Here is a 12315-nt window from a genome sequence, read left to right as displayed (position 1 = left end):
AAGCAGGAAGTCCCTCCCCCTTTGAAAAGCAGCTCCAAGATAAATTCTATTGCGGTCACAAAGACGTTTATCCACCAGCTTTGTACCCAGACTTTTCTTTTGTCTGTTAGCAGAAGATTTATACGTTGGCAATCGTGGAATGGGTAACTGGATTCTGAGTGCTCCTCCATGACGCTATGCTACTCAATAATACCTGTTTGCTGTTTGTATTGGTGCACGGGCATTCACTTTGATTGACAGTGGCCCGCTCCAGGAAGTCAAAGCCTATTGGCTGGGCGAAGTCGGCCATTAATGTATATGAATGACTGACGGCAGTAGACCGTAGTAAAAGACAAGTTAGGTATTTTTTTCGCATTTCAAAAGAATCATACATAAACTCTGAATATCAGCTTTAATGTTCATTACTTATTATTATTATTGTATTTTTATTTCATTTCATTATTATTATTATTATTATTATTATTATTATTATTATTATTATTATTATTATTATTATTATTATTATCTTGTTGTTTTATTTAGTTTGCACATATTAGTATAACTACTCTTTATATTTATGTTTATACTTCTTTTTTATTTATTTTTCATTTTTCTAGTTGATTGTTATTATTAGTCTAACTACTCTTTATATTTGTTATACTTCTTTTTTATTTATTTTTCTTTATTCTAGTTGATTGTTGTTATTTAATGTTTACACTATCAGAGAGAGCACGTGTGTATTCAATACATTACTTGGTCAATAAAGTTGATTCTGATTCTGATTCTGATATGGCACATCAAGCGCAGTAAACAGGCTCAATTTGCAAACGCAGAGAAGAGAAAACCAACACGGTGAGTGAAGCACGAGCAGCACAGTGCAGTCACCACACACGCAGACACACACACACACACACACACACACACACACACAGACTGCACACATGACAGAAGACGGGAGACGTGAGCAGCATCACTATTGTGTCAGATTAATCTGTGCTGCACACCTTGACCAAAGTACCCTCAACCCCAGCATTCAACAGCTTACATTTCTGCTGTGACCTGAAGAAGATACACTCCACCATGTCTTATTGGAGGTTGAATATTAATGTAAATATAAGGAGATCCTACAAATCCCGAAAACAAAAAAATTATCAGTAAATGCACTTTGAGTTTGGTGTGAAAACTGAAAAAATGTGAAGGGCCTTTCAAACATCAGATTGACTTGTAATGATTGCATTTGCAGTGCGCTAATGTGCATCACGATCTTTTCAAATGTGTCAGGCCTGTAGCACCGCTGGCCATCATTAACAAGCCCCAGTGATGGAGGATCCTTCGATTCCAGTCCTTTGCCATCTAGCCTTGTACCAATAACTGCTGATTAGTACTGGTCTAGAGAACAATGTTCTGGGATGCATCACCATCAGCTCGCCGAGCAACACCTCTGGCCATCATTAAACCATTGCAGCGAGGTAAGCCATTTTCCCCTATATTGCTCATTAAATCACACACACAATCCCTAACTGCTGGGGTGCAATTAATAATGGCTTAATTTTAGTTTGCCACTTCTTATGTTTTCATAGATTTAATTAGATTTCCTCCAAAAGAGAGTGTGCAAACAATTATATGTAAGCGCACTAACATTTTGTCTGCACATTCTTAGCTACAACATCCACATTCAATTATAGCTACACCTTTTTACATTAATGCTGGATTGAGGCAGATCAGTGACTTAGTCTCTTGAAATAGCCATGGTTATCACAACTTCTGTCCATTCATCCGATTAAAATCAGGGGTTTTAGCCGAGGTGTAAGTAATTGGAGCTTAATTAGAGAGTGAGAAGTGGAACCTGTTTTCTTTAAACCGCTGAATTTTAGGCTGCTCTGGTAATTCCTTTACCAGTGAAGTATGTGCTGCAATCAATCATGACAATGTGGAGCTATATCAGGTCATCAACTTATACCTGACAGCAATAAAATAAATGATCGAAGAATACTACCAAATCATCTGTGAGGGGAAGCAAGAGTACCTTGGGAAAATGCACGCACACCGGCCAGAAACATGCAAAACAAAGAACGTATGGCTGAGAGGCACCAGCTTTTGCTCAGTGATTTGTAACAAAATCATTAAACAATGTCCAAAACTAAATCACACTGTTTGTGTGATAAGTGATATGCCTTTGTAGTTTCAACAGCTTCTCACGGATCCCTTATAAATCATCAGCTCCCGTTTATTTGGTTCCATCACATCCAACCGACCAATCTGCCATGAAATGAGGTACAAGCACAATAGTTTCAGCAGAGAAGACACAAGTAGAAAAAGTCGATTGGAAAATGTGTTGGTATAAAATAATAACACACAATTGTCGGTAACTTGATTGAAAGGTTTTGAGCAAAACATTAGGCTGATGTAATATCTATAGGTACCTGTTAAAATATTAATCTCAAATGCTTTTGTTTAGCAAACAGCAAACACTAATAATAGCCAAATGTTAAACTGTAAATAAAATAGTTGCTTATGAGCTGATAGATGGTGCAAGAGAATGTTTTGCTGCCCATAGCACAGATGTTCATGTCCCACAGGCCACGTGTGTCCATGTGGAGTTTGCATGTGTGTCTAAACACACTAGAAAGCAATTACTGTATTATATGTATACTGCTTTGCATTCAAAGAAAGGTCATGCATAGTAATTTTAACAAAACAACAATAATAATAATAATAATAATAATAATAATAATAATAATAAAGCACAAAAAGAATGAAACAGACGTCATTTTCCCAGCAAACCCACATCCCATATCCCACATAAAACCAACCACTAAAGCAGCCTTTTTCATCAAAATGTCCAAAATCATTGCAGTTTGTGGTAGGGCTGGGCGATTTTGCTCTGATTTTTTGAAGAAAAATTTGAGTTTTGATTCGATTTAAAAAAAAAAAAAAAAAACAATTTCAATGCACTTAAAAATGACTACAGACATCAGATATCATGTCAAAAGTGCAACTTTATTGCTGTGATTGTCCTTAAGAGTTAAAAACCCAGGTTTAAGCAAAAGTGCAACAGCAACTTCACAGTAGCTGAAATTTTCTGATTAAGAAATCAGAAAACTACATAATTTATAACCTATAACATTACAATTAAAAAAGTAATAAAGGGTAAACAAATGTAAACAAACAGGGGGCTGGCTCACGCTACGTAACCCACAAGGACGGAATGCAAAAAGTCCAAAAAATCTGTGGTGGGAAAAAGGTAAAAAAAAAAAAAAAAAAAAAAAAAAAAAAAAAAAAAAAAAATAATAATAATAATAATTAAAAAGAAAAAAAAAACTTGAATTTGCAAAAAAAAAAGTTTTTCTACAAAAGTGATTGAAAACTATATCAAAATATATTGATATTCTTGTTAACTAATAAAAACAAACCTATAATTTTGTCAGATGGGACCAAATCCAATCAGAACTCATGTGAACGAATACCATCACATATCAGGGTTATCAATTGTAATTGGATCATTAAAAAAATGCATAAACTCTTATGCATTATATTTCAGTGGACTATATGTCGTAACGGATTTAGACAACAAAAATATTAAAGTCATTTAGTTGACAAAAACTAGACTATAACTGAAAAAGTTCTGATGACGACACTTTGACTAAAAATAAGTTGCATTTTAGTAAAACGATTATGACTTAAAACTATTTCAAAATTAATACTAATGACATACAGTCAGGGGAGGTCAACAGGACAAGTAGCATACTAACATAGATAAGAAAGAATCTAATTGTCTACTTGATTGGTTGACGGTTGAAGCATGCCCATTGCCTTTTATATCACCAATATACATGTTTGATTGATTACACGTGTATTACACAAGCTGACATTTCACAGCTTGTCTAATGCTGAATGTTGAAATTTCCAACTGTGCAGTGAAAGAAAATTAATTAAAAATAATTAACAGCTTGAAAGAATAACTTAACTACGGAAATGTATTGCATTCATTTAAAAAACAAAATCTGTTTTTTCTGGATAATTTCTTTTTTTGGTTTGTTTTTTGGGCTATTTTTCTCTGTTTTTTGGACAAACTGATTTCTGTTTTTCATGCAAATATCACCAATATACATGTTTGATTGATTACACATGTATTACACAAGCTGACATTTCACAGCCTGTCTAATGTATTTAATTAATGTCATTCTGCTGAACATATTTACTTTTTCTGATTGACCATAAAAGGACAGTGAAAATGGACAGGGTGAGGTAAAGATGCCTTAAAGTCTGTGTAAAGCAGAAATAAATTATGTTATTAGTTTGTCACACCACAGAAACATGTGTCATTGACCACTGAGCCTAATTTCTCAGTGTATAAAATTAGGTCTCAAAATCATGGGAAAAGAAACACTTCTCTCGGCTCTGAAATGCTGGAGGCGTGTCAGTTAGAGGTGCTGCAACCACGCCCATGCGTGGGAAGGTCGCCGCCTCCGTGTACTGTGTCTATGGGAGAGAGCAGTGTGAAAGCAGCTCCAGTGTTGATAGTGCTTCTCCCATTGGTTTTCCAAAAGCGATTGGATCAGGCAAACAATATATCAGCGGAAAGGTCTGCTCCACCCGAGTCCGAATATGTGCATCCTTCCCAGTTAGAGTCAGTACTAATAATAATAATAATGCATCAATTTTATATAGCGCTTTATCGTAGACACTCAAAGACGCTTTACAGAATTTAGGCATTATTCTTTCACTCCACACTTAGTGGTGGCAAACTACTGTTGTAGCCACAGCTGCCCTGGGGCAGACTGACGGAAGCGAGGCTGCCATAGTGCGCCATCGGCCCCTCCGACCACCACCAACACTCACTCACACACTACGTTCATACTAGGCAATGTAGGTGAAGTGCCTTGCCCAAGGACACAATGACAGATACCACTGCAGCGACTGCCACCCCACTGTGGCACCTGGAATTCTCAGTGGTCTCCCATCCAACTACTAACCAGGCCCAGACCTGCTTAGCTTCCGAGATCTAACGGGATCGGGCAATGACAGGCTGGTATGACCAGGGTACTGCACCCGCTAGAGGCAAAACACACAATCGCGGTGCAAAAAAGTGCTCATTTCATAGAAAATGTGGCACCAGCGGACGCGTTTTATTCCCCTGAGTCCGAATATGTGGTTTGTTTTCGGCTAGGGGCCGAATAGCGCCCGCTGGAGGCTGTGGAAGTTCGGTGTGCTTCAGCAGCAGGGTCGGGTTTATGCTAATGATGGCTCGGTTACGTAACGCTGCTAAGATTTCTGACCCGCCCCTTAAATCCTGAACACAGAAGTTTGAAACACAGTTTGTGCAGCCATAGCTCCACAATTACAATCTAAATGGTTGAATGTTTTTTTTTTTTTACAGGTTTTAAGGAATACATTTATGACCTTTTTAATGTGATTAGAAGAAAATGGCTGAATTTGCTTTACACAGACTTTAAATATTATCACCACTCTGCAGTCTCTAAACCTGGCTGAGGATTATTGCTTCATTTAATTAGACATCAGTTCAGTAAAATACGACCCCCCATAGATCCCAGTCTTTGCCCCGGTCAGGGACGACACACAGCTCCTGATGTGATGGACCCCTGACGAGTAGGGATCATGTCTTTACTATCGGTACACCAGTTTCCACCTGCAGTCAAAAACCATGCAGCTTAATCTTGTTGAAATTTCCAACTGTGCAGTGGAAGAAAATTAATTAAAAATCATTAACAGCTTGAAAGAATAACTTAACTATGGAAACGTATTGCATTCATTAAAAAAAAAAAAAAAAAAAAAAAATCTGTTCTGAATAATTTATTTTTTTGGTTTGTTTTTTGGGCTATTTTTCTCTGTTTTTTGGACAAATTGATTTCTGTTTTTTGTGCATTTTTTTTTCTGAAAATCACACGAGAACTTACATCTGTATGTACCGTATGATTTTATATCCATGAAACATGCCATATCTGAAAGTACATTTTTATCAAATGAAACAAGTTGGCCATGTTTGCCCTCAATAAAGAAATAAATAAATTGATTGATTGTTTATTCCGAGTTCAATGTACATTACATATACAAATGACTCTTTTCGAATGAACATACTTTCATATATATATATATATATATAAACTCAAAAACGAGTTCCCACCCCTGTAATTGTCATAATTCATATCAGTGGTTGCTTCCTTTCACAAAAAAGTTTACACGCAAGAAACATACATATGCATATACACATAATTATATATACACTTATAAATGTACAAAAGGATGTGTTACCACCAACAATGGTAAGCACTAAAGCTCTAAATGCATCTGTTGTTTCAAATGCCCTCAAAGCTCAGAAAGAAATGGTCAGAAAAACAGGAGAAAAACTTAACACGGAAACAGAAAAAAAGCTGACATGCGTCAAGGCTGGAATTTCAAAAAAAGCCTTGATCAGGGGCGGGGCTCCTGAAGCAGTAAGGACAATCCCACTTTATACTTAAAAATCTCCACAGAACAAGTTGTGCTATGTTAACTACCTAATCAATATTCACTGTCCTCTCTATTTGTAACTCTGTCAATCCATCATACTTGCCACAGAATGCAGAGTCAACAGGTGCTAATTTTTATAGGAGGGGCGGGGCTAACATGGGTGAACAGTGGTTTGTGAGGAAAAAGCCACCAAAACATTATCAGCCTCTATCTCAGCCAATACCAAAGTTCGATCGTAATAACGAAATTGAAAATTGAAATACTTTGACAACAATGTCAAGAGTTGGACAAAAATAATTGAACATCACCACTTCATACCCAGATACATTTGTTTTCAGCAGAAATAAAAAAAAAAGTAGGGATGTCCTGATACAACTTTTTCATTTATCGGCCGACACTGATATTGATCCGATATCAGCATGAATCATAAATACTTTTTTTACTCTTTCTCTTTTTTTAATAATAATAAAAAAAAATTACTTATTTTGTAGTGTGGAATGTTAGAAAAGGATTGATCAAGTGATGTTACTCAAACAGAGAACAATAGTCAGCAACAGTAGGAATGAGAAAAACTGACCCATTAATTATTGAGCAATTGGTTACGTAATTTTTAACCTTCAACATAATATCTACAGTAATCTACAATTGAATAAAATAAATTTAAAATGATTAAAAAAACTTTAAAAATCGGAAAATCCGGAAATTTTAATCCGATATCCGATATTCGTTTTCAGGCTAATATCAGACTGATATCCAATATCGATATTGGATCGGGTCACCCCCAAAAAAAGAGTGGTTTTGGGGTTTAGCTACTCTTTAAAATCGATAAAGGGAGCCTTCATCTACAGAGGGACACATACATAGAACTGGATTGGTTTCTATGTAACACATTCCGAGTTAAGCACCACTGTTTCAGGCAAACATACTGTGGACTAAAACACACTGGTATACACAAAGCATTCTCAAAAATGACAGATGGAATTTATTCAGTTAAGGGTTATATTTTTCTTTCTGTAAAAATGTGTAACTAAGTATATGTTATTATTGAAAGTATCAACATGCTTATCTCAAACTGGTGATTTAGTCTAAACCAAACATTTTGTTAGTCATTGAGTTTCATGCTGTCTGCTCTGTTATTTAATGACAACAAACGCTCAGAAGCCTGAGATTTGGAAGCAGCATTAAAACTCAACACAGCTGAACCGAATCACAGATAATTACTTACTGTAACTGACTGGCACACAAATCTTTCTCTCTGTTCGAGTTGATATTGAAGCGTCTCTTTTACTTTGAGCTTCGTTGCTTGTTTTATACTGTAGAAGTTTTTGGTAAGAAGCGAGAAAAGGGTGGCCTTTAAATGTCTGTCACAACAGCAAAGTACTAGACCTGAAATGTCAAAAAACAATCTTGCATCAGGTGTGTTGAAGCAGGAAAACATTAGATTTAGATCAGATCGCAGCCCTTCAGAACGGTGTTTGACACCACTGGATAAAAACTACTCCATAACGTTACAATCATAAAACCTTATCTGAGTCACGCCTCCTGTTTTCCATTCAATATGTTAATATAATGTGAATGTTAGAATCTGTATGCCTGGAGTGTGTAATTTGTAGTTTAAGATCGATTCTAATATGTTTGTCCATGTGCAACCAAGTGTGTGATATTACTGAATATAATTACTTTGTCACTCTGACAATGCCAAACTAATTATTTGGAGATTTTGAGACAGTTTTGTTACCCCCCCGGGGTGACGTGGGGACACAGTTTTTTTTGTACATCTGCTTGTAATGACTCAGTGAGGGTGATTTGTTGTTTCATTGAACTTCTCCTCTCTGTCAATCATTTTCAAGCACGGATTAGTTCATTTTTTTTCTGTACAAAGCAAGCTGGCAGATTTAAGTACAGATTTTTCCGTGTAGAGGAGCGAGGGCGGCCTGTCCAACGACTGTGTTCATTCTGGAGGGCAGGCGGGGCGCTTTGTGTCACACTGTAATTGTATTTGTTCAATATGTTAAGGCCGCATTTACAAATATGTCAGAATTAGCGGTTGTGCATGTGGGCAAAAAAAAAAAGAAAAAAAAGGATCACAGATCTGCCATTTGGCAAGAGATATGCTTCTGCAGTATCTTTACACTATTAATCATCTGCCCCATGACTAATGCTGATGGTGTCACACAAGCATCACCGCCTAAGACAGGCCTTCTCTCTCTCTCTCTCTCACACACACACACACACACACACACACATCCCATCCATTTCTCTCACACTTGTTTTCCCTCTCTCATCCTCTCAAATCGCCTCATACTTAACTGTTACCATATATGGTTCAATTATTCTTCAAGCACTCTCAATCTGCTCTCTGTCTCCCAACACTTCTTTCGTCTTCGCCCTCTTTCCTCTTGAACATCTAATGTTGCTCTGATCAACTCCATCTTTCTCCCCCATGAGCTTGCACTTTGTTTCCTCCTGCATCCCCAACTCCCCTTTCCCCTTGCCATCATTCTCTCCTGTTATTCCCTCACTCATCCTCTCTTCCCCATCATTCTCTCTTCCACTCTCCCTCTCTCTATGATCTGCTCTGAGAGTGTTATTTATACAGCAACAACCCACGCAAAGTGGAGCAGAGCAAAGCAGAGCAGTGAAGGTTGGTTGACTTGCCAAAGTGGGCATCACCTCAGAAACACAACAAAACTCTTTTCCTGTTTCCAACTTTCTTTCCATCATGATTTTTTTCTATCTGCATATTTCTTTATTGAGACCGCATGCAAACCAGTCAATAGCTTAAAGACAGAAGCTAACTGGAAGTATACGCAGTGTAGTGATAAGGTAGGTGAAACATTGACAGCTCGCCTGCATTTTAGGAAGACTTAAAGACAGGATAGGTCATTTTCAAAAACATGATTTTGAAAGTTGTATCCTCCGAGTGCTCCGCTTATACCAGCCCCCTCCCTTTTGTGCCCCCTCTAAAGACCACCGTGGCTCAGGTGGTAGAGGAGTTGTCCCTCCCTCACATGCACGAGCACCGGTGCTTCAAAAGCGGACCTCAGCTCATCGCTTATGTTGTGTAGAAACTACGTCGTCTCATGTCTCATTCAGCGGTAAGTAGCCTAAACACTAAACTTTATCATTATATACGTTAAAAACCTTGACTAAAAACTCAGTTTTATCTCTGTCATTGGTGACGCGCTTTGAGTGTGGGCTAGTGCACCCAAGGGGTTGAGAACGAACAGGGAGACGTGATTGATTAAAAATAAAACCAACCGTCATTTTTCATTGGTCGAAGTTTTTACAGGCTTACAGCTGCTACAGATGACAGATTTTCTTTGTTCCTTTTTCAGAGCACATAAGATCTTAATTTCTGTCAGGCCATGAGGACAATTGTTCGGGCTCAAATGAAGGAAACTCTTGAGTATATCATTCCTGAAAGTGAGGTATGTTCTTCTCTGAGTATGTCACCATGGTAACATTCTCTGTGAACCAAACCTGCTCGCTGGCTGGTTTTGTCTAAGAAACCCTGGGATACTACCTGGCTCCACCCACCTGAACACCGCTTATCAAGGAATACTTTAATGTACCTTGACACTCTTCTCTGACACACTTTTCTTTCTGAAATTGGGATACAGAGCATTTCGGGAAAGGCTCTGCATACAGTACAGTTTAATAGGGAATCAATACAGGCACGGGCCGACGCTTGTTATTCGTGTTCCTCTCTTCCTTGTGCCACTCATCAAAAAGGTTTTGTGAGTTTGTATCAGTATAATGCAGTGTCAGTGCAGTGTTGTAAATATGGAACAAGGAACAACGTGGGGGGGATGGTTGCACCCCCCCCCCCATTCTGTGTCTATTTGGACACCCTGTCATAAATTCATGTGTCGTGTGGTGTGGTATGAGGGTTCACAGAACTGTTAGCCGAGGGACAGAAGTATGAGTCTCTTTGGGCTTCACCACAACTGGGTATGTATGGACCTCGTCCCAGCTTCCAGTCTCCGCCCCATTACCTGTTAGTATAAACAATGGGGTGGAGGTGGAAGTGTCTTGGTGCATTCCTGCCTGATTTTTCTTGGTTAATTATACTTTAGGTGTTGGGTTTTCTTTTAGTTTTGGTGTAAATATATGGTCCCTTAAACTAATTCTAGGATAAGGGTTAGGTTTCAGTTGCAGAATTCTCCAATTTTTGGTCATCAGGTTAGGGTTAGGGTTTAGGGTTAGGGTCCTTTGAGTGGAGGCGGTAGCAGTTGAGTTTAGGGCCAGTGGGTGGGGGCGGTAGCGGTTAGGTTTAGGGTTAGGATTTAGGGTAGGTTTAGGTTTTAAAGTTAGGGTCAGGGTCATTTGAGTGGAGGTGGTAGCAGTTGAGTTTAGGGCCATTGGGTGGGGGTGGTTAGGTTTAGGATTAGGGTTAGGGTTAGGTTATAACCCAATATCGCAACAATTTTTAGGGTTAGGGTTAGAGTTGGGGTTAGGTTTAGGGTAAGGTTTAGTCTTAGTCACGCAACCTCAACTGGCCAATGACTGACCTATCACATGACCTAAACTGGCCCAATAGGGGCTCTGGATACGGATAGAATGTCGGTTTATTGATACGGCAACCCTACGGATAGCCACTGCTTTCTCTAAATGCTCTGTCAGTAAGGTTGATCTGCATTAAAACGTCTAGTGACATCTTTTGTAAAGTTCCCTGGATACAAACCTGTGGCAAATGTAAAGGGGAAAATGTCAATTTAAATGAATACACATTTAAAGCTTGACATTTACATGATTTCTTAAGGTATTACGACTGGATGTATAGTTATCAACCATAGAGTTCATTACATAGTTTGAAAGTTACGGTGGCACAGTGGTTAAGGAATACCCCTCTGGTGAATAAAATATGAAAAAACATCAAGGGGTGTGGTTTTTCTTAAGGACACAGATCAATATGGATACTTAGATTTAAATTGAGGAGGTACAGGTTCGTATCAAGTCAACAAAGAAAGACTGGGACAGACAGGAAGATGTTAAGAGCAGAATGTGATGCTGTAAGGTAAAGAAGGTAATAGTTAAGGCCAACTCAAGGGTGTAAGAGGCTGGACAGAAAGTATAGAGAAAATGAAAATGTCAGTTCGATAGAGAGAAAGACAGAGTTGAAAGATAAGACATTAAGAAGAAGGAAAACGAGAAAGGAAGAAAATACTGAGAAAAAAAGGCAATGGTTAAGTTATTTTAAAGGAGGAAAACCACTAGATGATAAACTCATTACAGACGCATTTCAGTTGTTGCACATGTAAAACATGCAATTCTTATCAATCCACATCTAGTTTGTGGAGAATTTCAGGGTTAACAAGAGTCAACAAATAACATTTAAACCGACTTTGAATCAAGCCTCTACTGTTGAAGGATCAAGTGGCATTACTGTATATCCAAGGTAACAAAAAGGAGCCAATAGTGTCGCTTTCAATTGTTTTATCCAGACAACTTCAAGGTGTTTCTCCTGCGGTATGTAAAGCATTAAAGCTGCTCATGCACAAGGGAAAGCCTGCAGACCAATTTTCTGCTGTGTGCATGCACAATTTAACCTACAGCTCCTGAGCATACAGTACACTCTCTGAAACCTAAGTACATCATTTTGCCTTCAGGGATACAATACCTTGTCATGGGGAGGGCACACTAAGTTATTGTTGCTGCATTCATGTTCAACAGCGCTAGACTGAAATTAGTGTGCCGTGGGGCCTCAGTGTAGGCTTATTAACAATAGCCTGAACTCTGCTCAGGACATGTTTTATAGTATGAGATGAACTGTTTAGCATAGAGCACGGATGTATCGGTGCTGGTGCTAAAAGCTAAATGTTGACCTTACATTTCGGTTGTCATTTATGAGAATGTGCAGTA

General features: G+C 38.2%; 1 protein-coding gene and 1 pseudogene across 2 annotated transcripts in view; both read right to left on the bottom strand.

Annotated features, from left to right (window-relative positions):
• The window catches only part of grin2ab (glutamate receptor, ionotropic, N-methyl D-aspartate 2A, b), a 177816-nt gene that overhangs the window by 77065 nt on the left and 88436 nt on the right, over window positions 1–12315 (bottom strand). The gene's annotated exons all lie outside the window — the stretch shown is intronic.
• On the bottom strand, window positions 4908–5025 carry LOC114472801 (uncharacterized; annotated as a pseudogene).

Source organism: Gouania willdenowi, chromosome 1, assembly GCF_900634775.1.
Source record: "Gouania willdenowi chromosome 1, fGouWil2.1, whole genome shotgun sequence".
Lineage (NCBI taxonomy): Eukaryota > Metazoa > Chordata > Actinopteri > Blenniiformes > Gobiesocidae > Gouania > Gouania willdenowi.
The sequence above is the reverse complement of the archived record's forward strand: the minus strand, read 5'-3'. Positions and strand labels throughout refer to the sequence as shown.